This window comes from Apis cerana, linkage group LG10 (assembly GCF_029169275.1).
Source record: "Apis cerana isolate GH-2021 linkage group LG10, AcerK_1.0, whole genome shotgun sequence".
Lineage (NCBI taxonomy): Eukaryota > Metazoa > Arthropoda > Insecta > Hymenoptera > Apidae > Apis > Apis cerana.
Genome location: NC_083861.1, coordinates 4020676 through 4044788, shown reverse-complemented (window position 1 = coordinate 4044788; position 24113 = coordinate 4020676). Strand labels below are relative to the sequence as shown.

Sequence of the window (24113 nt, the reverse complement as noted above, 5' to 3'; positions counted from 1 at the left end):
ATTTCAGACGTTAATTAATTATTCGCCACGGAACGAAGGGTGTAATTAATCTCACAGGAGATAAAGATCCTCGGGCTCTTCTCGAACCCTGGACATCCTGACAAATGTATTTTTTCCGCTGAATCGCCAGAATCCCACACATTGCGTGCACATTGATCAAGTAACGATCGCGTTTCCACAGATTCTTGGAAGAGCTGTTTCGAGGCTATAATTGATATTCTCTGGATTCTTTTAATTAATTAGAAATAGATGAATTTTTCTTTAGATCCGTCTATATTGAATACTCCATTCATTTCACTTTCAATTACGATATCTCAACTGAAATATTCCTTAATAATGATATACCTGAAGAATAAGTTATTCTTTCACTTAACCATTTATCTACCCAAACCATAAACGTTACAAACTCAACTCCTCGCTATCTTCCACAAATTTTCTTTCACAAAGTCAGAATCGTAAAAAGTGTATCGTCATTCCCGATCCATCCCCCAAACTCCATATCTAGAATCCTCAGACCTTAATGGAGTTGGAACGCGTGAGACGAAGTGCGCAGAGAGAAAGGGAAGAACAGGGAGCGGATACTCCTGATCATTGCGCAAGCTGCAAGATGACGTGCCCCCATATACCCCGAAAAGCCATATGTATTCGAGAGGGTGGACCAAGGTGGTAGGTGATATAATGGGAGTGCAGCGTGGCTTTCAGTTTCACATGCGTGAGTCGTGAGCACAACAGGAACCCTTTCAGCCAACGGAGGAGACGGACAGACGGACCAAAGGACGCGTCGTCGTCCAACACCCCCATGAAAATCCCCTGCAGGCAGCTTTGGCTCTGGTTTGCTTGCTTGCGCAACAAAACAACAGCTGCACGACTTCGACGACACTGAATTCGTCAAAACATCCGTCGAATCCGTGGCAACCCTTTCCTGAATACGGACAGTCACACTTTGGAATTCTTTCTTCTTGAATTTGCCGTATAGATTCGATTGTCCAAATAAATAGATTTAATTTGATGATCTTGTCCAGCGCATTTCACCACTTTTAAAGTAGTCATAAATTTTTAAACAGTTTTGCAATAAATGTTGCGCGTCCACCAAGTACACATTTTCCTTAAATCCGAATTACTAATTGTTTCTCATTTCATATCGAATACATGTACAGAATCATCTGGCACAAGAAACATAAATATACCAACTTTCTAAGAATCTCATCTCCACGAATCAAAATATCAACAAAATATCAACTTAATCCATCGAAACCCAATAACTCCAATCAAAATCCTTCAACGAAAACAATCCTTTAAAAACTTTCCAACTACTACCCTCTTCGTCAGCCACCACCCGATACCGGATGGAAATCAAAACCACATTCTCGAGGGCCAAGATTAAACGACCTTCTTGTCCAATCCAGAATGCGCTAGCTGTTATTAAGAGCATTCATTAAGAGCGTGGAGCGTTAACGGGCCTCCTGCAACGAACAAGAAGGAAGAGAAGAACCCAGGGTCCACCTGCGAATATCTTCGAGCATCTCTCTTCCTCCATTCCTTCCCCTCTCCCTTCATGGACGCGCAACCTGCGGACGTGCACGCCACGACTTCCAACCACGGCTTACCTCTTTCGTCTCATTCGCGGCGCGTTAATTATGAGCGGCTTCCGGCGATCTAGATTTCATTCTTCCCTCCTCTCAGGCAGCGGGAAATGATAATAGGTACGTGACCCATGGTGGTCAGTTCACACGAGAAACCAGACTGCGCTCTCCTCGACTGTAGTATCCTCGGTGTACACGGCCTCTCACGTCGTTGTGCCAGCCACTATGTCGGAGAGAGAGAGAGAGACGGAGAGGCAGCTAGGAGGGGCACGGAGGACCTTCTTCTTCTTCTTCTTCTTCTACTCTCCTCTGTGCAACGAGGACTCGCGGCTTATACCGGCAGCTAGACGGCCGGTGTCGGCGTTCCGACTTCCACAATGCGCCTTGTACTCTCCCACACTCAAGGAGTCTCACGCCCTCACATCCTCCTGCCGCCTCCTGTGCGCGCCTCCGCCGACCGAGGAACGCTACCAGGACCCCGCGGAGGAGACCGTCTCCGCGGCCATTTCACCGGACGACCTCTGAGCGCGAGAGCGCCACCGACGACCACCGTGAAACCTTTGCGATCGAGGTAGAGTGCCGCGGGGCCCGATCTCGAGAGCTTCCTTCGCGAGAGGAGATGGGGGGATCCCTATGTTGCGAAACTAATACGTAGACTTCCCTGGCCTCCTTTGCGCACTCCTCGAAAATATATTTTAGAATTAGGATTATATTTTAGGGATTTTTGTTTCTTCGTCCTCTTTGGATATTTTTTTTTCTTTTTTTTTTTTTGGAAAAGGGTTTTTGGAAATGATGTTCGAGATGTTTTGGGATTAATTGTTATTCTGAGTAGTAAGAGTTTGAGGTGATAGTTTTCTTTTGGCCTTATTTGTTTAACGTGTTTGCTTAAGAATATTAACGTTCAGTGTGTTAGCAGAAAGACGGTTCAATTAATTTGACATGATTTCCTCCTTTTCGCCATGATTTCAATACAATCTTTTAACGAAGCATTCTTGATGGGAACATCTCTCCTTCCATTGATTCACAACAACACGCTCCTCAGACATCGCTCCATTAAAATTCATATGGCTCGAATAATTACATAATTATATATCTTAAGGTTACATTATATTTCCTTCAGACATGTGAATCTTCGAAAGCTGCAATAATCAAAGAATAAACATCGAGCCTATCTCTTGAAACATATCTGAACACAAGTAAATTGGGAAAGATTTCTAAAATTTCCCAAAACAATTTTTCCATATTCCAAACTGTATATTTTAAATTCGAAAAATAAATTTATACAATGATAAAAAAAAAATAGATTAAAAAATTTCTTTTCCCTTCGAAATTATTCTCTCGCGCCGACTTCCCCGAGCATCGATACCGTATCAATTTTATTACCCGCTAACAAGCGTTCATTATCAGATTCGCGTGATCGTCGCGTGTAACGTCTCTCGCCTGTTCATTGTGTGCGACAACATTGACATTTTCTGGCCCGATGCGCGACAGGAAAAAAAGATCGGCTGGCGGAGCGGGCGCGCGAGTTATCCAATCGGCGAGCGTATTATAAGCGAGAAAGCAGCTGGGAAACCTAACAGTTTCGAAAAGGCCGTGAGTGACCGGAACACGAATCTTTCTCTCTCTCTCTCTCTTTCTCTCTCCCTCTTCTTCTTCTGCCTCGGCGCGTACAGGTAGCAACAACGTGTGCCGCTTTAGCGCGCCGCTTTATCGTTCATCTTCGCTCGTTTCGTCTTCGGAAAGCGGTTTGGTATATACCTCGCCACGTACGTTTCATTAATGTTAATGGTCGACGGGACGCGAGGTGTTCTCAATGACCCTTATCATGACGCGTATCCGTTAGTTTCTTTATTTACTTAATCAAAGGACTCTTCTTGCCGTGAACAAGATTCCTTTCCTTTCTTTTTTTCCTTTTTCTCTTTTTCTTTTTTTCTTTTCTTTCGTTTCTTGATACGCGTGTTCGCCATCTTCATTAACACGGTGGTTTACACACGCAATGGGGACGAGTGAAACGTGGTCACACGCGACGCGTTTCTAATTGAGGAGGAGCTCGTTGGATGTTCGGAAGCGGAGGAAGAACGACGATTTTTTATTTTAATTATAGTAATTTCACGTGACAATTGGTAAATATGTGAATGAAGTATGGGTATACTTATGCAAATTCGTAAGTAGAATGGTACGGTATCGTTTTAACTATTTTAACAATATCGTTTTAAACTATTTTGATAGAAGGAAAAAGAAAGTATCCAGATTTAAAATTACGTTTAAAATAGAATGAACAGATGTTAGAACTTTCGAGATTGATTTTCCATCCCCTTCCAAACTGCAAACTTTCATTAAAATCGTAATTTTCGTTATTTTTATAAATTTTGCCAATATCCCTGTATATTTTCACCGTAACTCTCAAACCGGTTTAAAATTATTATCACTATAATTTATCTAATCCTCCAAACAAGGGAAAAGGAATTCCTCCAAACTGAAAACAAGTCGAGTGTTAAAAAGCTACTACTGATTATCAAAAATTCCAGGTAAACAAATTTCTCCTAATACACAGCATTTACGACAACATATAATTAACGCACAATTTACAACACGCATAAGAAAAATAATCAAAGACAATAAAAGATTTCTAAAAGAAAAGAAATAAAATTTGTAAAGTAATTTATAACCAATCGTTACAGCTCCTACATGTCCACCCGCGAAAAGCGAGAAAAGGAGGAATAAAATGGACGCGTATAAATTAACAGATAGATAAGCGGAGGTCCGAGAGACTCCCACCTCCGTTGAAAGTAGCATTATTCCGTGTAACGAGCATCCTCGTCCCGCGGATACTCGTGTGATTACTTTATTAAGGGCATTCCTGACCCCGTGCCACGACCTATACGAATACTCGGTAGAAAAATCCTTCTATACAGAGAAAGTCCCCGATGGGTCTGTGAGAAACTGGCCCTGCCTGGCCGCGTGCCTCCTCCTCCTGACACCGCCTCGTTACCTTTGCACGCAAAAACGCCTGTCTTGTCGCCTAGACAAGGGACTTTCATCGATGTACACGTTGTAAATGCCTTGCAAATCGCGTTCAATTTCTGACGAGCGCGTCAACCTTTTTAATTAAGTTGCGAAGTTTCTGTTTCTGACGCGATTCTGGAAAACGAATGTTACGCATTAGTTAGTCAATTAGTTAGTTAATTAGAGAAAGTGAGTGTTGCGAGAATTATCAGTTTATCATTTATCGTTGCATCGATTCATAAATTCATATAATTCTCCGTCCGTATTTTCGATATTTTTATAAAAGTGGTGAAATTTTAATAATTCATAATACTTCTTTTGCAAAGGAATTTAGAAAATATTATAGCAACCACAAAATTATAAATCGCAATCTCATAAGTTATCAATATTTACAATATTTACGAGAACTCACATTCTTATTTCTCCTTTTCAAAAAAAATAAAAAATCCACTTGTCACTTTTTCCTCGATATCACAAATGACGGATTCGAAAAAATTCGCGCGCGTTGACCGTCTCGCGTCTCTCCATTTCCTTCCATAGGGATAAATCCTGATTCAGAGAGGAGGGGTTCGAAAGGAGGTAAATCGGGAAAAGAGGGTGCAACGAGGGCGGAGGACAAGGGGAAATGGCTCTTCTTCTTCTTTTTTCTTTTTTTTTCAGGAATAAAAGAACGGGAAACGAAGTCTGGACGATGCGCGCGCTTCGTTTGAAGTTAATCGCGACGTGGCATCAGTCTGCACTGGACAGCCCTCATGCGTCTCTCTCGCTCTCCACCTATTGAAAAACCGTTATCTGATAGGATGCTTTGTTTTAAAGTGGACCCGCTCATTGTCGAAGGCACGGACTTCCCTCCGCTTCGACGAATGGAGACTCCGCGTTTCTTTTTTTTTTTTCTTTTTTTGCGTTTTATACGGATAGAAGTTGTTACATCGAGTGCTTTGATAGTGGAGCGAGAATTTAATTTATTGAAGGATGCTTAGTAAGTAAAAATGGTAAATGGATCCGTGCTCTTGTGAATATTTTCGGCTTGGAATCTCGTTCTGTTCTTCACAGAGAGGTTGAGAATTTGATATTCTATATTGATTGATATTCGTTCATTTGATACTCCGAATTTTTCATTATTCCCTGAAACAGAAATGAAATGTATTAGAAACGAAATTGTTGATAATTAATTGTGGGATTGTGTATGATAAATAAAATAATCGCGTTGTGAGTAAAAATTTCAATCTGATATTTAAATTATAATAGATATAATATAGAATATAGATATAATATAATTATATAGATATAATAAATAGAATTGGATTGTAAGAAAAATGAAGTACATTTTGTGCATTGTATAAATAACGAATGAATTGTAAATAAAATGATAATTGAGGATAATTTGTTTGATATGTAGAGAAAATAAATTACGGTTAAATGGGTGCAAGAAATTTCAGATAATTGTAATAAATTTTTCGAGATGTTAAGGGAAAATATAATAATTCTTCTTGCAAGACGTTTTAATTGAATGTGCTTTATAAACAATTTCAAAGTTTACAATAAAAATTTGAATACTCGATTAAAGTTGTTACTTGGACTACTAAAAATAATAAATTCTTCTTTTTTCCAATCGAATTATATAATTATCGAATTAAAATCCAAAAGAGAAAGAAGAAATTAATCGATGCAACTTTTAAAACAGAAAAAAAAAAAAAAGAAAGAAATCTGTTTCGTGTTCTATTTTATTAAAATATAGAATACATTATGGTATAAAGAAATTTATTACACATCCATAAATTGAAAAACAGAATACAGAAAACGGAATAAATAAATCATAGCAACTTCGAAAATAAAATAAAATTAAAAAAAAAAAAAAAAAGAAAAATTCGCCATTCCGTTCGAAAAATCCCAATAAATCACACATAAAGCACAGCACAGTGGTGGGGAAAATTCATGAAACTAAATCAGACATCGAATTATATAACGAAGTCTGGTTGCGTTCTTAAGCTATCGTCCTCATCGTCGATTATCCTCCACGAGATCCCCTTATTATTCCACGACAGATTCACCCGACTTTTTCTCCCTCTCTTCCTCTTTCACCTTTCGTTTATATACATCCAGACCAGGTTCTTTCTCCTCTGTATATATACATCTCGACGATATTTCACGATCAACCACCTGTGGATGACTATGCTAATTACCGACGTAACGTCCTCGTAACAGCGAGGAATCAGCGTAAGGGATGGCTGAAGCAGAGAGGGTGAACAAGACGTTATTTTTCACCTCTCTTTCTCTCTCTCTCTCTCGACCACCACCCTCTTGCTCTACGCCCACTCTCGGCTTGACGAGGAAGGAAAAGACCAGGAAGGGAATCAAACACCTCTCTTTCTTTGGTCGAAGAAAGAGAGAGAAAGAGGGAGAGACGAGATAATTTCTCCGCTGACCGGAATAATTCCTCCTACGTGGATAAACGGAGAGAAAAAAGGGGACGTAACGAACTTCTCTCGTCTCTTGGCAAACGAACGCGGGTTTGTCCTACACGAGTACTGAAATCCCGGATCGTGTGTACACGCCGCGAGATAATACGCGCAAATATCGTAAAGATAAGCGGTGGAACGAGAAATAAGCATGGGGGGAGGGAGGGGGGAAGAACCGGGGGCCAGGAAGATAATAGGTCGAATAAAGAAAAGGTTTCTTTTCTTTTTTAAATGGCGAATAAAGTAATGTGTTAAATCTTGGTTGAATTTAGATAATTATTGTTTTAAGAAAAGGAATATAAGATTGAACGAATTTCGTCAATGTTGTGTTAATATTGATTTTTATTTTTTAATATTGGTTATATATTGTATCGAAGAAAAATTCCGAGGATTTGCTTCTTTATCTTAATACTCCTTCTGTCTTCTTTTTCTGTAAATTGATTTTAATTCCGCTGCACTCTCTTTCTCTCTTTGTTCCTTAGAATTTTATTAAAATTGAAGATATCATTAAATGTTAATATCGATATCTTCTACACATTAAAATTAAAGATAAAAAATAATATAATCTCGTATTGATAGAAAACGATTTCTGTTAGATTTTTTTTTGTGTACGAAATAGCTATATTATGTGTAATTCGATTTTCGACATATGGAACGTGAATTCGAAAAGAAAAGAACATCGATTCATGCCATAGCTGAGAATATTTTAATGCACCAATGTGTTCATTTCCTCTTTATGGCCCAGATCGACCATCTTACCTTCGCCCCTCCGTCTTTCGATCGTCTTTCACCCTGGAATCCGTTAGGGCGCATTTTTTTCTCCTTTCACCTTCCTCCTCTCCTCTTTTTTTTTTTCCTCGCTAGGGTGAAACTGAAAATCGTCGATCGAAACGAGAATTCACCATCTCTTTTCCTCTCTTTCTCTCCTCTCTCCGCGTCTCTTGTTGCTGCTCGCGTTGTTGATTTTCGATTGAAACCAGAGATCTGCTCAAATATTAGGGCCGTTATGTTCATGGGAACTTTACGATTCGTCCAGGTTTCGCCCGATTTTTTTGCCCGCTCTCGATTAACCACAGAGAATACGAATCATGCTACCGGAAATTCGTTGCATTCGATATCGATTCCGGTAATGGGCTTCTCTGTTTCGTGATTGGATGATGCATCATCGAAGAATTAATAATATATAGACAAAGATGGGATAGTTATTCGAAAGTAAACGCTTCTTAATATTTTTTTAAGATTCTCTCGAAATCATATATTGTTTTTTTTTTCTGAATAATTCTAATTTATAATTAAAAGTTGAACACCTTTTTTTATGTGAATATATCCAAAATTATAATTATAATTTTCTCTTCTAAACTCTCCTCTTCAAATCATCCTTAAAAAAATATGAATTTGCACGAATATTAAACAAAGTCGCTGAAAATACCTGCAATCTTATACGCATCCTTCTCGAATGCAATCGCGCAGAAATCGTTGCATAAAAATAATCAAGGAGATCCAGGTGAATCCACGATCCAACGTTTTCACGTTATTTCAAATCTCTCGCGTGAACGTGCACGAAATCGTTTTCTCGTTCATCCCTTCGAGGAAAGAAACTAATCCGCGGGATCGCACGCGCGATTTCCCACCCCCTATCCTCTTCGATTCCCTCTTTTTTTCCATTGGGTGGTCCACACTTTTACCGATCCTAATCCCGAAAGGTATTATTCGCGCCACGACTGTCCCCGGGACTTTAAGGCCCGCCATTGTCCCGGCCTCGAGTAAAAATCCACCCTCTGACGCCTCTTCTTACTGTGCCCGGGGACCTAACACAGAGTTCCTTAGACGCGTGAGCGGGCACGTTACAACCGTGAAACGATCCGTAATTTGTCATGGACACGACAAATGGTCGTCCACGACTGTAACGCCACGTGTCTAGGAATAAGGTCGCGAAAACTGGCCGGAAACCGCGAAATCTTTTCATTTCTGATAAATTTCCTCGAGTGTATTCGACGAAATTGGGCGAATTAATTTTTATTATCCACGACGTACGTATAGTGGCCATATATTTTTTTAATCACGTTCTTTTATCACGTTCCACGTTTTATTCCGGTATTAATTTAATTAAGTTACGTGAAAGTTATGCGAGGTGACATTAAACAATATGAAATCGTGTATCTAATTAATGGAAATGATATATATTTACAAAAAAACACGAAGAGATGTTCAGTCTACTTTTGGGGAAATCAAATATGCCAAACAATGGAATAAAATTTTGTGAACCAAAGATTAAAGATAAAGGAAGACGGTTTATTTTTAAAAGGCCGATAACTCGTCCAATAAATACTTAACATTTAATATGAATCGCCAAAATTGAACAAAAAAAAAGGAAGTAGTTTTCAAAATAAAAATATACCACACAAATCTTTGTTCGTGCTTCGCTCGTCCACGCCGAAACTATCAGACCCGTATCTAAATCGCAAACAAAATTCCACGCCACTATCAACAATACCGTTCATTGTTCCCACTTTCGTGAATCGAAACTAAAAAGTGGAAGAGGGGAAGGCACCATCGGGCGTTGGCCCCGATGCGCACAGGTATGGGTGTTACAACGTTTCGTAAAATTTCGTTGCGCGATACGCGGCTTTCATCGTGGCAGTGGAGGCAAATGGAGGGTCGGAGAGCATCGTGGTCAGCGATTTTACCTCACTTTCACTTAACACTACACTCGCCGGGCCCTTGTAAACTCGTAGACGCGGCGCATTGTGAGGCCGTCATTCTATTATAAGGCTCGCTCCTACACGTAACGTGAACTCACGTGCGCCTCACCGTGGAACGCATCTGTGAAAACGATTTCTAATCATCCGCGCATGCGATCCTTTTGTGAGGCGAACAGACGAATGACGCTTCTTCTTTTTAAAGAGAATTTAATGACTCTCGATGCATTGAAATGAAGGATATATAAGAGTATATATCGTAATACGTTCTTTTTTTTTTCTTCTTTTTCTTTTTAATTTTTTCTTCTCTACTTTTTTATTTTGAAGACGGGTGCAAGGTAAATTTGTCTTGTACGAGTCTTGTTGAATGCGTTAATGAATTATCGCGAGTGAGCTGATTTTCATAGAGAGCTCGAAAAATTTAATTCAATAAAGCTATAATGAGATATATATATAGAAGAAGAAGAAAATGTAGTTTGAATATAGAATTTTACAAATCAATTTCTGCGAATAATTACGTTATAACAAATGATCGAGTGTCCAAGGATTATCAACAACCTAGTGAATAATTAATTTCAATTTTTCCAACAAGTTGGACATAAATTTTCTTTAATTAACTCCCCAATCTTCATCTTGTACCATTTCTCGTGAAGCTGACCTTACCTAGCATCTGAAGTAAAGAGAAACATTGTAGGCAAACACGGACCCCATGCATGTAAACGTTACAAAACTATCTTAAATCAAACATGTAGTATGTTACAACCTCGGTTACATCCCTAGCCGACTCTGTTTTCTATTCAAAGGAGCGATGTAATGCTAGGCAATATCTCGAATGACATCGTCGAAGAATATTTCGAATAAACTTACTTACTCGTTGCCTATTAAATTAAACCACAAATTTTCTCCATCGGTGTCATTTATTTCCATCAACTTGGTCATCGATCTTCGCAAAAGGTAAATTTAAGCTTCGTCGCTATCGATCTTTATCCTATGCTAATTATACAACTGATAAATTAATCCGAATTGTTAAATTTAATTCAGTTAATATCAAATTTAGATCAACAAGACAATATCAATAATAAATGATTCAATAATAGTGATAATAATATACGTGAAGTAAATAAAAAATAAAGAGATTTGGAATTTTTTATATCTGTTTGATTACTTGGTCCAATGTGTGCTGGCCACACGATGAAACCGGAAAAAAAAAAAGGGAAACAGTGAAGTGACCCGCGTGTCTCTCCAGAACCGACGGGATACGAGCTGTTTGTACAGATAAGGGCACAGGTGGGGCACAGTGGACAGTGCCAGTATTTCATCTCCATAACGTCCATTCGTCTGTTTCTTCAGTTTCAGTTTGTTCAACGATAACGCGAAAGCGTTCACGTCCAAGGAAACCTGGTCTTTCTCTCCTCCTGATATTACGGGACATCTCTCATACACGTGCAATGTAAAACTTTCGTACAAAAAATTTAATTTCCACTTGTTATCCCTCTAACGATACAATTATGAAAAGAATTAAAAGGACCGTCGTATTTGTCGCACACAACCCTGTTCCCTCGGACAAAAAAATTTCCCCAACCCTAACTTCGCGTCAAAATATCTACCAAACTTGAAAAGAATAATACACACACTCCACGAACCACTCCATTGGAACATATCTTTATTATTTAATCGTTATTCTACTTAAAAGATATTACAATAATTACAAAATACAAATTTTTCAAAAATTATCCAATCCAATCCTCCTCGTCTCGGCCCCAAAATTTCTCCGCCATTATTATTTCGCCAAATATATTTATACGAAGAAAATCAGGAAGGAAAGTGGAATAAAAGAAGGAGGGGGCACGTCTCCGGAGTACGAATCGAGCATTATACGAACAGGAGGGAGGGGAGGAGGGGACCGCGTGTATCGCGAGGACCAACTTACGGCTATCGATCTCCATTACGGGGGCTGATTGGCTTCGAATCGAGCCGCTTATTCGTATACGCGCGTGCACGCGCTCCTGCACCAAGAGGATCCTCTTCCTATGACAACGTATTACGTGCCCTCTCGATACGGGGGGGATCGGGACGAGTACTTTATTATTCGGCGAAATCGTTCTCGACGAGCGGGTAGAAAAATTTAATGGGCCCGTGATAACGAGCAACCAAGAAAGGTTCGCGATCGCGGGATAATAAGGTAAATGTCGAGACAGAGCGAGGAAGAGGATACGATGGGAAAAAATGATAACAGGCTATCTATCAATCGAACAATAATTTTTTCTTTTTCTTTTCTTTTTTTCGTTTTTCTTTTTCTTTATATTGTAGTTTGTATCGAGAAGTGGAGGAACATACGGGAATTGATGTTTAAGGGGGGAGGGAGGGGGTAAGATAGGATGGAGGGGATGTGGATAATCAATCGCTTCAACAAATTTATATATAGACCAGTATCTATATATGAAAATAAATAATTTAATCTAACGGTCGAAACTTCTTTTGAATTGAAAAGAAGTTTTCTCTCTATCTCTTTTCATTTTCGTAAGGGATAATAAGGGATTTGTTTAAAACGTAAAGACGTAAGACTTGCTTAGATATTTTTCAATTATTTTTTTGACTCGTTCATTTCAGAAGAAAGGGAAGAAAGAAATCGGCGCAGACATGACAAAAATTACAACGTGAAAATGGCCAAAATGTCTATTCGTCGAAAATAATGCCAAAATGGCAATTTTTTCGGATGAGAGCTGACCGTGACGTTGTTCATCCTTTCTCTAGATAAGGAGGCGATCATTTGTTACCTTCGAGCCGGAGCCATTGTTTCGCCACCCTGATCGATACGTTTCTCATCCCCTTGTACATTATTGTTTTCGTCAATCCCGGCTCGCGTGAAAGAACGCCGCGACACATCTCGATTTTCTCGGGAATATAACCTCTTTTCACGGCGCGTTGTTGCGTCCCAAAACTGCTTATCTGTCCTGATACACGGAGGCGCTGCAACCTCCGAGGTGAATGACACGTGTGTTGGTTAAAGGAGAAGGATGTCGTAAAAAGCGTTATTTCCGGAAATAGACGTCGAATAGACCGGATTGGCGTCTCGAGATCACGAGAAAGTAAATGAGAGGTTGTAAATGAAGTTATGGCCAGAAAAAAAATTAAAGTCGATGGATGAAGATGGGACATTGTAGTAATGAAAAGGTGAGTTTACGAAGGCTTTGTGTAATACGATGGTTTTAAGATGGTCGATGTGGGAACGAGTCTGTCCATATTTAAGATGGAATTATGCCAGTGATGTGGAGGAACAACGGATGGAATTGCGAAATTAAGATTTATTTAGCGTTAGGAGTATCTAATTCGACATAAGTAATTCAAAATGGATAATAGAATAAAGTATACAAATTTTTGAATTACATATACTTTTTCCTGATAATAACACTTCGACATGCCTGCAAAAATCAAATAATCTCGGTTCATCTTTGCTACATTATTTATATCATAATATAAAAGAGAAGAAAAAGTTTCAATATACTCTTTTTTCTCATATATATCACATCACCTCATTTCACGTTTTGCAATACATTTTTCTTTTAAAAAAAATATCCACTGTGCGCTTAAGCAATCACGGCTAGATTTATCTTAACGATGAGTGTGTGAAATACGAGCTAAAAGTCAGTTTGTTTGTCGGAGCAGCATAGAAAATTTCGATTCACGCGATCTCGATCCCACGAGGCTGTCGGCGTTCATCGATTTCGCGTCGCCACCAGTCCATTCTATAGCCGAATGGTTACAGCCACTAAGTGCAAGCAACTGATAACTGTGAGTTAGAAACGAAGTAGTGGATACCACGATCGCATAATTTGTATCGCGACTCTGATTACGTACGACGAATTCGTGTCTTAAAACTTGTTACACGTTCCGTTTTTGAATAATCGTATCGCACGAGGTATCGATGCAAATGGTGCCGAGGCCGAGTTCGACAAGATTTCGATCTAATTTTCCATCGATTCTATCTGTATTGTTAAATAAAAATCTTCCCAATCTTTTTCAAGCTCGAATTTTTATATTGCAAGACGAAAAGAATAATTCTATCTTAAAAAAGAAAATATGTTTCCGTCATAGTCCTAAAAAAACACTCGTGAAATTTAATTTCTAATATCTAACGCACTTTCACCTATTAGAGAACGCAAAAGATTTTTCCTATATAAATAAAAATCACTGATACTCGATCGAAAATACATTTACTAACGAATAATTTTCATCGAAATTCATCCCATACGTCTGGATTGACTTATAACTCCGTTATATCGACGGAGAAAGAAAGGAAACGCGAACGGAAAGGGAAGGACGAAACGGTATTGATTTTGATCTAGAGATCTCTATACGAATTGGAGAAGAATTAATCGAAAAATTCTTCTCAACGAGAAGATATAATGGGCATATGCGAGAAAGAGGAAAAGACGGATTGCCTACATCGATTAGAAAGGTCGTGTATTCTTCTGACCAGGATTCGCTGGTATACATCCTACGCTGTACGAAGCGATCTGGAGCAAGAAATTTCGGTCCTCGAGATTTCCAGCTCGCGATCTCGATCGCACGCTCGATAACGAGCCACGATTTCGCGTCACCTAGAATATACTAGGGCAACACGGTTCGAACATGTATGTACCTCGGAGAAACTCGAGTAAATCTGCCGATAAAACTGTCGATGATGGATACAGTGACCAAAGGAGATAAAATGATTTTAAGAAAGACGGATATTGCTTCTTCTTTGTATAGTTCCTCTGAAATTTTCGTTATTTGACTATCTTTTCAAACATCGATTAAAAGATGCATCATTTATTGTTAATGATTTTCCAAAACTTTCAAAATTAACAAACGTACAAATATCTGAATCAATCTAAAACCATTCTACTGAAGTTCACATTTCTTGACTTATAATTTCTTTAAAAATTTCCTGTATCAAAATTGCATCGATAGCCAAAATCCTGTCCAATCATTTAACTGTCCACGAGGCTCCTTACTTTAATTATAATTCCTCAAATTCTCAAGATTCTAAATGCCTCTCTGTATCTTCAATACTCTCAAACTTTCACTCGCTAATACATCAACGATCCGCTCAATATACTCTTCAAATATCTCTCTAACCCAAACTTCCACTTCTCTTTAATACACCTTCCTGCTGAATTTTTTAATCTTCCAAGTTCTCAAAACTCTAAACTCCTCAAATTTTTAATATCCTCCAACTCCACGCGCTCCAACACCAACATATGCATATCCTCAACCAGATATCCTCATCATCGTTACACGAACTTTTCTCTCCTAAACTTCGAAATCATCCAAAAGGATCCAAAAATCTCCCATCTTCCCCCCTTCCTTCGCATCGAAAAATCGAATCGACCCTTTCCAACGAGTACATCCTGCCGATTAAAAGGTTAGGATCCGTAGGAGGGGAAGCGCGGATCTCACGAGAGGCTGGTAGCGTCGCTCCTCCGGAATCGATACTCCTCGGCCTAGGGACACGTCTAAGGTGCATAAGAGCCGATAAGTCACGGCTAGAGGCAGGCCACGGTTGTGTACAAGTTGCTCTTCTACGTCGCTAGGAATGGAAGGCGGTATGCGCCCGCGAGAGAGTAGTGGAGACGCGTCGATACTCTCATCTACCGTGCGCGCATAGGTGGATAAGTGGAGGACGGGAGACCGGTCGAACGGTGGACGAAAGAGAAAGAGAGAGAGAGAAAGAGAAGGAGAGAGTGGCCACACGATCTCTGTTTTAATATGGATGTGTACGTGAGGGAAGATATCGCGAGCCGGCCATATAGGCTAGGTCGCTAGGTATACATGGGAACTGATGCCGCGTGCATGGTGGAAAAAAAGTGCACGGTGAGGCCGAAAAAATGAATTCGTGCGCATCCCGTGCCCACACATCTAACTTTCACTTCGCTTAGGGATCGGGCACCAGCCAGTCCATGCTTGCCTCTTCGATCCGCCGTCGCAATTCCGCGAGATACGTCCGCTCTAAGCGTCTAGACGTTGAACCGTGGCGAGGACGTGACGTGATTGCTTTTTCCGAAATTTTTCCTTCTTCTTTCTTCTAGGAACCGTAGAAATTTCGTTGAATCCAATGAAATTCGTAAAATTTTCCTCGAGAGTCTCGCAGGCTTGACGCGAAATTTGCAAGAATGAATTGCAAGATGAAATTGTCCACTTCCTCCGGGATTAACAATATAACATTACAGATTTACACATAGAAGAATCTCTCGCGAACATTTTCTCAAATATTCTCAAATATAAACGAAGAAAATTCACGAGCGCGACGAGAGAAAGAAGAAATCCAGCCGAGTTTGTCCAATCGTTGGAGACCCGGTTTCCCATGCGGGAAGCATAGATCGGGCGAGGAGTAATCAGGTCGCGATAAAAGCGGGAAAAATGAGCAAACGATATCACCGCCGATAAGCTGGTACGAGGCAATACATTCGGCGCTGAATTTGCTACGAGCCTCATCCTTGAACGTGGCGAGGAAATCAGCGAGCGGGTTGATCTATCGCGCATCCGTGTCGACGATAACGATCTCGTTTCGGTAACGATCGAAACTCGGCGGTGAAGATGCGCCTATCTCTCGATAGGCATCGGTCTCCTCATATGTGAGAGCCGAGAAGATCCTTTATGGCCAAGTGGAACAGAAGCCGGACTAAACGGAACGTTGCTTCTCCTTCCAACGCGGGTTTTCTATCAATATTTCGAAGCGAATATTCGTGAAGAGAGAGAGAGAGAGATGGGATGGAGAGAGAGTGGGAGATTGGTAGCGTGTTTCGGTGATGGGTTACAAATGACCGACATTACGCCAATTGTCGATACTCGGATGCCTGTGTTCCGAGATATGCGCCTCGGGAATGGATGGAGATAGGCACTAAGTCGAATGGCCATTGTGGAGAATGCGTGACTCACTTGCGATTATTTGCGTGCACTTGTCACCTGTTTATTTACTTTCTTTTCCTTGTTTTTGATTAACATCGGCTAACATTTGGCTATGAAATGAGATTTTTTTATCCTTTGTAGGTTTGCTTGGTTAATTTCATTCGTAATATAGATCAGCAAGTTCGAAATTTTGTACTTTGTTTAAGCGTTTAAGTGTTTCAACGCTCTTGAGTCGCTCTTTTCTTACTGATACGTAATTTGTAATATCCGATGTATGATTTAGAACCAATCACAAAAAGGAGATAATAAAATAAAGAAGATAAACCTCCGCTTCAAGCTATAAATACTTTGATAAATCTTCTTAAACTTTCGTACCTTGTTCCACCTGAAACCTTGTTACGAGAATAGCGATCGATAGAAAAGAACTTGCATCTTTCGCATCTGAAAAACAATTTACCCAATCTGCAAGGGGCAAAAACATAAAAACAATCGTACGCATTTTAAGCTCAAACTCTCGAGGCTGGTCGCCGCCTGACCACTGGTTACAGAAATTCCCCTTTTGTCGCGGCGAGAAAAAATCGGCAAAACCGCTAAGAGTGCAATCTGAATACCGCTTCGCCGCGTCACGATTCGGCCGGCAACCGTGGCTACACGAGGCGACGACACGGCCGGATCTAATACTCGGCCATCGACCGTGCAACCGGGATCAGCCTCGTGTAACGCGCTCCGCCATCCGCAATTTTCATTAAACATTGTGATTTCGTGTAATGCGCTTTGCCGATTTTTCCCGCCACCACTGTCGTCACCGCCTTGGACGGTTTTCGCTTCCTACTTCTATTATTCAGCCGTCGGGTTGAGGCTTCCTACTACCGCGGCCCTCCTTCATCTCTGCACGCCTCGCCGCCGACGACGAATTCTGCCTCGCGGCTCTCTCTTTCGCCGGGGATAACGCCGATTGCGAATTACTCGTCGGATGAGAGGGAAGAGTAACCGTTTTCTTATCCTTTGATGCCTTCTTGCCTTCGAGAGATCGCTGGATTTTGCTTTCGTGGAACGAGGGATGGCTTGGCTTGCGCGGGGGTTGCGGAAAATTCTCCGTTAATTTTGGATTGATTTTGCCTTTTCGAAGGAATGATCATTTTAAGCTAAGGAAAATTAAGATTCAAATTTTGCTTCCAATACTACTGTAGCCTGTAAACTATCATCCTATTACTCGTGCAATTATATTGTATTTAATTTACGTGTCTTAACTATTTTCGAAAGAAAGATATTAGAACAGAAAGCGATTCTAATGCACGAAATTTCATTCAAATCTCTTCCCGTTCTTCTAATATCAACAATCGACCTCAAATTTCTCCTCTTCCTCCTCCAAAAAAAAAAAAAGAACCAAGCAAACCTCATCGACCGACCATCAAACCTTCCAAAGTCCTTCTCTGCCTCTCTCAAAACTCGCGTTTCTCTCAACTGCTGCTGTCAAGAGGGCAACCGGTACTAAAAGAAAGAAGGAAAGAAAAAAACGGAAAGAAAATAAAAAAAGGAAGAGAGAGAGAGAAGAACGACGAGGAGCGTGACGCGTGTCTCGCTAACAATTAATCCGATAAATTTCACGGTGAGATAGGGTTGGCGGTTGGGAATAGGAAGGAGAGCGGAGAAAAAGCGTGTGCAAGGAGGTGCGGGGGCGGGGGAGCGGGGGGAGAGTATGCAGATGAATAGCTCGCAGAAACCGTGAGACTCTACGGTTGCCCTATATATCGGGGAGCTGTGGAGAACTCGCGGTGCTGTGGCGTTCTGCTCGACTCACGATTCTCGTGTGTTGTGTCGCCCGTCTTTTAAAACTCGAACTCGGTCGGCCTCTGCGACGACGTCGCCGAGAGGAGAAGAGCCACCGGCTCCTCTGCACACGGACGTTGGAGGAAAAGAATCGGCCACGAGGAAAGAGAGAGAAAGAGAGAAAGGCCGGTTCTGGTAACTGAAAAAAAAATATTGGTGTATTAGTGATATTGTAATTATAATATATATTAATTGTTCGATTAATAATTAATTAGTTTATTAGGATATTTTTAATTGGAATACGAGTTACGTGTTTCGAAAATTGATTATTATTTAATAAAACAATTTAATACCGATAATAATATTCATCATCGTCATCTATTTTCAATAACACGAGGAAAATAAAGAAATAAAGAGGTAAGGTAAATTTCGGATAAATCAAAACTTGCTAAGTATCTGGAGATTTGCATATACGATAATACGATAGTAGGATGCATACAGTCACGTAAGTGGGGAATCTCGCTTAGCGCCGTGGCATGAACTTTTGGCTTCTGCCAGATCGCACGGCAGTAATGACCCCCGTGGTCTATTCCGCCAGCTAATCAGTCCATCGGTTAGATTTAATTGACTAATGCCCCGCGAACGAGAGACCGTTGCTTTCACGTGATGCCTCTCCTTATTAAATGTTGTTCCAACGAGCCGTCGAATGGGAAATTTGCTCGATGCGACTCGTGGTCACACTCGTGGCTAATTGATGAGCCCGTCGGCAAATCGTGGCGGGTTTAATTGACCCGCTTTTGCTATCACGGAGGTATCGAATGAAATATTTGGTTAATATGGAATGATTGCTTCTCTTGTCCTTTCCTTCTTGGATTTATACTTTTCATTATCGAATAATTTCGATAATAAATGAACAGTTTAAACAAACGAGGAGTAATTAATAGAGTATATCTAATTAGACTGATTTAGTCGTATTGACAACTTGTGTCCTGTTTACCATAACATCCAAACATTACTCCAATTGATTACGATACGATATTTCCTTCCCTTTCAGAAATTACATAATTCAACGGGTACAAATATTCCAAAATTCTTAATATCGAATCCTTGTGTATAAAAATATTCAATTTCCAAGATTCTCAGATACTTTAAAATTAATACCAAGAATAATATTAACCAATAAGTATATTACAAATTTTTCTTTCTTTAAGTTTACAAGCTCTCCATAAAAATTGTTTAAAGAAACGCGTAGACGCGCGGAGATATTTTAAAAATCAATCCCGAATTCCAATCCTCGGCACAAACGATCAGAAACGCAGAGCAATAACTTCGATCCTCGAAAAAGGTACAAAGCGAGAATGAGCAAGCATGGAAATCATGTATCAGAAGTCGCGTTACAATTCGCCCATTCACACCTACCATTCGAACGGTTCGAAACAAAGGGTCTGTCAGTCAGTCGTAAGTCATTTTCGAGCCCCAAGCGTAGCACGTACACGTAGCGAATATTTCGGATCGGCTTCCATGAACGTCCCACGCACGCTCGATCCCGCTTCGAGGTGACGTCGAGAGGGACGAGCGGCCGCGAAGGGGTTAAACTGCCTCTGAACCAGGAACGTGTTTTCACCTACAAATATCCTCGTGCCACTTAGCTCACAGGGCGCAGACGTGTATATCGTGTACACGTAAGCGTGTGGATGTACTTACGTGCATGTCCTTTAAAACTAGAACTCGGCCGACCTATACAGTTGGCCGCTCAGGAGTCAAAGAGTCACCTAGCTGAGCTGGTCGGCTCCTCTAAAGACGGGGATAAGAGGAGAACAGTGGCTCACGAGGATCGGTGGAAGAAGAGGAACGGGAGAGAGTTACGAGTTGGGTATTGAGCGGAGAGGAGATTGGGTTTGTGATATGATAATGGTTCTGATTTTTCTTTTTTAGAAGGCTCGTGACTTAAGGAAATCGTAAGGGCAATGCATTCTCGGGGAAATTAATTTTCCCTCCTCTTTTTCTTTTTTCTTGAGGTGCTCGAATTTGATGATTGTATGATCGTATGATTGAACAAATTCTTTTTCTTTTTTTTTTTTTTTTATATATAATTACAAATAATCTTGATGCGTCGTTCGATCTTCGTTTCGGTTCGTTGTTCGGAAATTAAACGAGACGTAAGGTAATTAGCCCGGAATTTATGCGCGTTTGAGGAATTTATCAGGTTAGAAAAGATTGGTTGAAACAGGTTCTCAAGGCGAATCGTAATTACGGCAAGCTCTTGCCATTGAGCAGATGCATGTGAATATGTGAATTAGTTTGCGCGATATGGTGTAACTATCGTCACGATTTCTCGTTTCACCGTTTTACGATAAAAATATTGCTGAAGTACGTCAAGGTGTGTTTACCGAAGATTTAAGCGAAGAGATTGCGATGTTTGAAGATCTATATGTAATAAGATACACGTAATTTAATCGATGATAACCGTTGTCCATAATTGCGACAATACGAATTAATACAAATTTCTTTCTTCTAATGCCTTCTTTCTTCCTTATTCTTCTAATATTACTGCAATAATTAATCATCAAATTCACCCTTTAACCCTTCCTATTTCTATAATCAACAAATATTCTAAACAAGACACATACATGTACACACACACACACACACACACACACACACACACACACACACACACACACACACACACATATAATGCTCAACGAGCATCAACATCTCAATAAATGCAAAGGAAGAAAAAGAAGAAGCGACGAAAATTGAACAAGCGTTGACAGAAGATCGTAACACGCAATTAAATCCCAAATTAAGATAAGAGGAATCTAATTCTTCGTTCAATCAAGGAGGATAATAAGCAACGAAAATCAAATCTCGCGTACGGTTTCGAAGATCGAAACACGGGAGAGGAAATCATAGGAGGACGAGACTGCTAGAGCGTGCCTAGCAGTACCGTGCCGTGCCGGTTAACCGTACCGATGAACTTTCGGCTCCCGGCGATGAGTAGTGACCGTCGTCCAGCGATCTCCTCGTCGTATGCGCACACATATATCCACCTTCGTTCCCCGACGAGAACGATTCGATGCATCGTGGTCGTGGCCGACCACCTACGACACAGAGGCGAAGCCTTCACCGTAGCTGCACTGAGAAGAGAGAGAGAGAGAGAAGGAGAGAGGGGGGGAAGGGAGAGGAGGTCGTGGCGAAGGTGGCCCGGCATCGAGGATCGTGCGAATGCGGCCTAAGAGGCCCGCGCGCTCAACGGTGAACAGATATCCAGGGAAAGAGCAACGAGAGGAGGGAAGGGGGGGCTGTGACGGATGGAAAAGGGGGGACCTTTTATAGACGTCGTTTGTAGGACTCGATATATCGGACGCGATTGCCGATCGATCGACCATGGCGTCGCTTTCGAGGGACGGACTTCGTCCTGGCCCGATTCGAGGATCCTTGTTCTTCGTAGGTTAGAGAGAGAGAAACTTATCTTCTTTCGGGAAGAAAATCTTTGTAGATTTTGCGAAGGTCATGTGTTGATAAGAAGATGACTTGATCTTTGAATTTGATTGATTTCTTTTTTTTTTATATATATGTATAATCGGAATCCACTCGTACAATTATATTATTGATCAAAAGTGTGGAAGGTTTCTTGAATGGGAGAGGAATTATAATTTTTCTATCTGATGAAATTGTAAAATTACATGGAATTTCGAGAAATTTCTCAATTTATATTTTTCCAAGAGTGTTGCAATATGTTTGTTCGATATATTCGGAGGAGAGTAGCTTCTTCCATCGATGAAATTTCTATCGTTAATTGAATAGTGTTCGTGATGAGTGTAATTGGAAGCCGGGAATCGGCGTTAATCGACTGATCGGTTGTAAATTTCAGGGTACGCGCCTTCCTCCTAACCGTTGGCAATCTCACGATGCACACCGACGATCGGATGGATCGGTGTGGAGTACGGTTGGAGAGTCGGGTTTGGAGGCGGTGGGAGGTGTATGCTGATGAGATGATTGTGAAATTTGTTTTGGAATTGTTTTAAACGATTGTATGATGATTTTATGTAGTTTCCAGGGGGGATTGGTTTGCAACGGTGCGACGGATTTATTGGTTTTGTTTCCTTTCGTTTGCTGGCAATGAAGTTTATTTCGAACAGTCATTGGGCTCTTATCTGAATTAATTACCGCGCACGTATAATTTAGAAATTAAATATTCGAAAAGTATAATTGTCGTCGGGTGAAATAAAGTTCGATATGTAATCATAATAATAATAGAAACGAAGTGTTATTATTGTATTGAGAAGATGAAAATGTAAATAGAGAAAGTTTCTTAAGTTATACCTGCATAAAATATATAAAAATATTTACATTTTAAATATATAAATGCACCTACCTATTCAATGTTGATTTATTCTTTATTAATTTCCAATTACTTTCCCCTTGAACAAAATAATTTGGAGGAAACAATAATCAATTATTAATTATATCCTCCATTAATTCTCACTTACTCGCACAATTATCTCCTTCATACAAACTCCATCGGATATTCTCTCTCTTACGAATACGATCTACTTTTGAACAAGAAACAAGAAAATTCCAAAATACTTCGAATCTAGCTTATCGATGGCCTGAAAAAATTCTCAAGACCAACATCCACCCAATATCCATCGCCTCTTTCTGGCTTAAGAAAGGAACCTCGCGGTAAATAGCATCGTGTTTACCCTGGCCTATAGTGAGGACGAAGAAAGGCTCGCGTTGGAAAAAGAAGGAAACGTTAGGGGTTGGTTAGCGTGGCCAATCGATCAGCATTGGTGGTTTTTGCGCTACCCATATGTCATAGTCGTCCGGACCAGGAGCATGCCGTGGCATCGTGAGGCCAGCTTGGGCCGTGTCCATTCATGATATGTGGTTGGAAATTTCGTTTGATGCTCGACAATCCCTTCCATCGGAAGGTTTCGCTGCCTCCATCCTTGGTCCATGTTAGATTCGTTTCGAATTCAAATCATTAGATGCGTTCTTCTTCTCTGAAATTATTTATTATTTATGGATCAACGGGAATAATCGAATAGAGGAAATCAAATATTGTTATTAATCATCGTCGGATGGGAGACAGATCTTGCGATCTTCTACTATTTTTATTGTAAAAGAGAACGAGATAGAGAATATTTATAATCCAATACGACAGTTTTCACAGGAATTATCCAAGTAACTTATTCAAATGACTCGAAAGTAATAATTTAAAAACAAACTTGTTATATACTTATCTGGAACAATGAGAGAGGCTACTTCACGCCTCGAACGATTATTTCACCGACCAACTCCTCCTCTCTTATTTCTCCCTCTTGTCTCACCACCACTCGGCTGCCTCAAATATCACAATGTGGCTCAAATCGATATTCCATCGCGTGGATCACAAAGTCGTGAGATCATCGGCCGCGAAAATAATCGAAAAAGCGTCGCAATCTCGAATTCGACACCGCGTGACGGGACAATGGCTAGGAGAGAACGGAGCGGAGACAGCGCAGCAAAAAGCGACGTGTAGAGAGAGAGAGAGAAGGAAGAGCACTGGTGGAAAGAAGGAGTGTGATCGAGACGAGGATGGTGAAACCTCCCGATGGATAGTGGAGGGGAGGGTGAGGAAGAAGTGTAGGTGGGTGCAGCGCTTCGCTAGAAAGTGTCCCAGACCTGAAAGAAAGAAAAAAAAAAGTCCGGGTCAG

At 40.5% G+C, this 24113-nt stretch overlaps 1 long non-coding RNA gene across 1 annotated transcript in view; it reads right to left on the bottom strand.

Annotated features, from left to right (window-relative positions):
* Positions 1–5466: 5466 nt before the first annotated feature.
* The window catches only part of LOC107994207 (uncharacterized), a 37809-nt gene continuing 19162 nt past the window's right edge, over positions 5467–24113 (bottom strand). Inside the window, exons 6-7 of the long non-coding RNA XR_009831671.1 lie at positions 8478–24081; positions 5467–8032 (exon numbers count right to left, since the gene is read on the bottom strand). This is a non-coding gene — a long non-coding RNA (uncharacterized LOC107994207). The remainder of the gene's footprint in view (positions 8033–8477; positions 24082–24113) is intronic.